At 47.5% G+C, this 4,283-nt stretch overlaps 1 protein-coding gene across 6 annotated transcripts in view; it reads left to right on the top strand.

Annotated features, from left to right (window-relative positions):
* LOC113211476 (voltage-dependent calcium channel type A subunit alpha-1) overlaps positions 1–4,283 on the top strand; it is a 201,110-nt gene that overhangs the window by 144,375 nt on the left and 52,452 nt on the right. The gene's annotated exons all lie outside the window — the stretch shown is intronic.

The raw sequence follows: 4,283 nt of genomic DNA, 5'->3' as shown, positions 1-4,283 counted from the left end.
CACCCTCCCTCCGTTTCCTCTCTCGGTCCATAGTGAGCAGGGGTTTGTTACCTAACGCAAATAAGTTATGCGCTAGTTAAATAACTAACCAATAAGGAATTCATAAGGACGTTTTACCCGGGAGGTCATGGGTTTCTAGTGTATTTACATTCTAGTCAGACTCATGGAGTAGAACTGTAATGGAGAAGCAACAAAGTACGTTGAAATGTGTGCCGCGCTGGCTGGCGAAGCTATCTCCTCTGAAGCCAATGTGCTCAGAAATCTCACCCACTAAGTTTCCGGAAGCCTATGGTCTACTGCAGCTAATGATGCCCTTGTTTTGAGTGTAGCATTATTCAAACTGGAGCTATGACGCCTGGAACGTCGCAAATCTGTTTTCGGCTACGTGCCACCCGTGTATGTAGAGAGAGACAGACAGAGTTAGGGTCATATTTCTTCAAATAGGGCCACTGAATTAAAAGTTCTTACTTCAAATTCTTCTTTTTGTACACAACCGTAAAGACCCTGAACGCTGCTGAGTCAAACGGTTATTATTTCATGGACATTCATGACCCTGGCTCTGTCTGTCTCTCTCTACATACACGGGTGGCACATGGCCGAAAACGGATCTGCGGCGTTCCAGGCGTCGTAGCTCCAGTTTGAATGATGCTACACTCAAAACAAGGGCATCATTAGCTGCAGTAGACCATAGGCTTCCAAAAACTGAGTGGGTGATATTTCTAAGCACATCGGCTTCAGAGGAGATAGCTTCGCCAGCCAGCGCGGCGCACATTCTAACGTACTTAGTTGCAACTCCATTATAGTTCTACTCCATGTCAGACTTCAATTTGGCACAAAAATGTCTGTAACTAACGTTTAAGTTGTCTCTCACAAGTTAAAAGTTACAACTTTAAGAGGGACCAAAGTGTTAAGTTTTGGACCCCTCATGTTTTTCTTTTTTTGTTTGTCTTGCCTAAGTCAATTAAAGTCCTAAGTGCTCTCTGGCCATTGGTGTCGAGACCGGTCCAGACCGTCGTGCTACCCCAAGTTATTTTCGCCATGGTAACGTAAACGAGTTATTTCCAATAACTCATTCCCATGCATCGTAGCCGCGCTCTGGACTGGCGCCGCAAGTTAAACGTTAAACTCGGCCACAACGGCGCTTCTTACTTACTTTGGTTCGCACCACCCGATGGTTTTTAAATGAACGAGTAAATGCACTTGAGCACTTGCGTCCGTCCGCGCACCCGGAGGCCGCCCGCCTAGCCGAGAGCTCTGGCTCTGGTCAACGCCGGGCCATGACCCCTGAGCCCTGGCTCTGAGTCTGCACCACCTGCTGCAGATGAAGCTCGGCAGGCAGTTCGGGAAAGTCTTTCGAGCAAAGTGAAACATGTTGTGCTATTGCCAATGCATTGGCATGCGCGTGCTTGCGCTGCACTTGCGCTAGCAGGGCTGGGGGGGGTGATTCATGTCGTTTGGTTGGCACCACTGCCAGCCTCGCGCGCCCCGCGAACTATGCTGCTAGGCTCCACGAAAGGGATTTACACGGTGCCTATGCTGGGATGGATTTACAATTCTGACTTTGACATGAACAGTAAGGGAACATTCACGAGTAAGCGATGATGACCAGGTATCAAACTTAACATCTGTTCTTCTTAATGTTGTCACGTTTACGTAATACAAAAATAAAATAAATTGGGAAAACGCTTGTTTTTATACCGGCGAATGTTCCCTTTCTCCTTTTCTCTCCGTCGTTTCTTTTCGCCGTTCTCCCTCTTTTGGCCAGATGATAGGAGCTACGACGACAGCTAAAGGACTGCGGTACGGTTAGTTGGAGCCGCGCCCAGCACCAGCCGGGCCCCGAGCGCCCAGCAACGCGTATTGGGCCCCTTGCCCTCCTCTAGGACCCAAGCGATACCATGAGATAAATTTTTCGTTGGGGCTTGCTCGAGCCGTCCGGTTCGGTCATGGCATCAACATTTTAGAAACGAGGACTAAAGGCTCGGTTAGCAACTAAAATTCCGGGTACTCTAGGTTGTTACATGTACGCCGGATCAACGTCTCGCGTAACAAGCTTCGCGCCAAATATGAGGATCTGTGTAAAGTTCATAGCGAAAACCGAGGGGGTATTTACTCTCATTATAACCTGTACACCTCACCTAGGTATTACGAGTAATATAATGCAGAAATTTCACAAAATATGCCATAAAATGGCAACATTTTGCGTGTAATACGAGCGTAATACTAAGTAATTCCGTGTAATATCGAGTGTTTTGTACACGTTTTGTGGGACTTTTCGGACTGTCCGATGCCCGTGGCCGGACGTCTTTCGGACTAGTCCGAATGGTCCAACCGGCTGAAAAAAAAAAACGGGATGAGCAGGATTCGTTCCCTCACCTATCGGTCATCGGGACCCTTGACCGACGCTCTTATAAACTGCACTGGAAATGCAAGTGTGTGAATGGCGCTCACCTGCAGGTGAGCGACATTCCATTCGTACACTTATAGGGGGGTAAAGGTGTGAATTTTTCCTAGAACATTCACACGTTTACCCCCCTAAGTGTAGGAATGGAATGTCGCTCACCTGCAGGTGAGCGACATTCACACACTTGCATTTCCAGTGTGAGCTACGCTGACGGCTGAGAAGAGACGACACAGAAGGGCTTCTTTAGCTGGGCTCACAATCTCTTCCGAGACGAGCGCTGTACACTGTACACAACGAATGAATCAGCGCATCGTCATGCGGTTTTCGGCAAATGCTTTTGCATCGCATGGAAGGTTCTGTTCAGGACATGATGAGCGACCTTTTTGAAAAATAAAATTTGCCTGTTTAGTTAACTTACATTTAAAGAGGCCAGCACAAAATAAAATAAAATTTCGTCCGTTAATTTTCCTTGCACTTTCTGTGCTCAGCAGAAAGTTGAATATGCGTAATAGGTGGATGAAACAAATTTTCATATTTTATTAAAATCATTTTATGGATATAGTTTGCCAATTTTCACAAAAAAGGACAAGTCTTTTGTGCTTGAACAGCTCGAGACCGTCTTGTAATGACCCGTGCCGTGATGATAGTCAAACTGTCTTCGGACGGTCCGGACCGGATTACCGGACTCATTAGGGACTGTCCGGTAGCATCAGACATTTTACGGACAGTCCTGGTTGCCAAGGGGTACTTTCGGACAGTCCGGGATCGGACTCGGATTGCTGACGGACTGTCCTGGAACATATTTGGAAGTGTCCGAGACGATCGGACTGCTTTACCAACAGTCCAGGACGAGGTTCGGAATGATTTCGTTTTAAAAGGGGAATACCCCTCGGCTAAAACATTCCAAAAAGCGATATGCCAAGCCCTAATGTTTTGCAAGGTTGTATCTGGTTTAACGAGAAAGGGTCATCTTCTTGTACCTCACCTCGACTATGCCTGAATCTGTATTTCGATACCCCATGTAAAACCGCTCACCGCCTCGGTGGCTCTGAGAAAACGCTCAGCTCACTCCCCGCCTGCGGACAACCGCTTACGTAGCCTGGCGCTCCGGATAACCGCTTAAGTTACTTTTTCACAGAAAACGTAATATTGGTATCATTCGAAAGAGGCGGAAATTCTCTTTCGAATGATACCATTATTACGTTTTCGGTGAAAAGGCGACTTCAGCGGTTATCCGGAGCGCCAAGCTAGGTAAGCGGTTGTCCGAGGGCGGGGAGTGAGCTGAGTGTCTGTCCACAGACGCCGAGGCGGTGAGCGGTTTTACATAGGGGGTATCGATTTGTTACTTATCGTAAAGTCTAAAATTATTGACATGATTTCTGCTGTTCAGTGTGGTTTCGGAAGCAAGCACTCTGGAAACCCAAGTGTGTACTTAGGTGCAGTACATGTATGCAGGAGATCCTGTGTCCTTGGCAGGTATGCAGAAGCTGAGTCTCCTGTATAAATGTATGGAGGTTTTAGTGTGTACTTGACCAAGTACGCACTGCCTACTGCATACTTGACCAAATACACACTATCTCCTGCATACTTGTCCAAGTATACAGGACCTTCTGCATACATGTAGGTATGTAGGAGATACTGCATTCAACTACACACTTGTGCTTTCAGAGCATTTGTTCAAAGGCACCGTCGCGCCGTTCACCTGCTTTGCCCTGCCCCCTGCGGTGGTCTTATGTCTGTCCGGACGATCTTGTGACCACCACCACCACCAACTCTCTCTCTCTCTCTCAGCTCTCTCTCTCTTTCTCCCTCTCTCTCTCTTTCTCCCTCTCTCTCTCTTTCTCCCTCTCTCTCTCTCTTTCTCCCTCTCTCTCTCTCT

The sequence above is a fragment of the Frankliniella occidentalis genome, unplaced genomic scaffold (genome assembly GCF_000697945.3).
Source record: "Frankliniella occidentalis isolate FOCC.00 unplaced genomic scaffold, Focc_3.1 Scaffold6, whole genome shotgun sequence".
In the NCBI taxonomy this organism is placed as follows: domain Eukaryota; kingdom Metazoa; phylum Arthropoda; class Insecta; order Thysanoptera; family Thripidae; genus Frankliniella; species Frankliniella occidentalis.
This window is presented reverse-complemented; position numbering and strand designations above follow the sequence as displayed.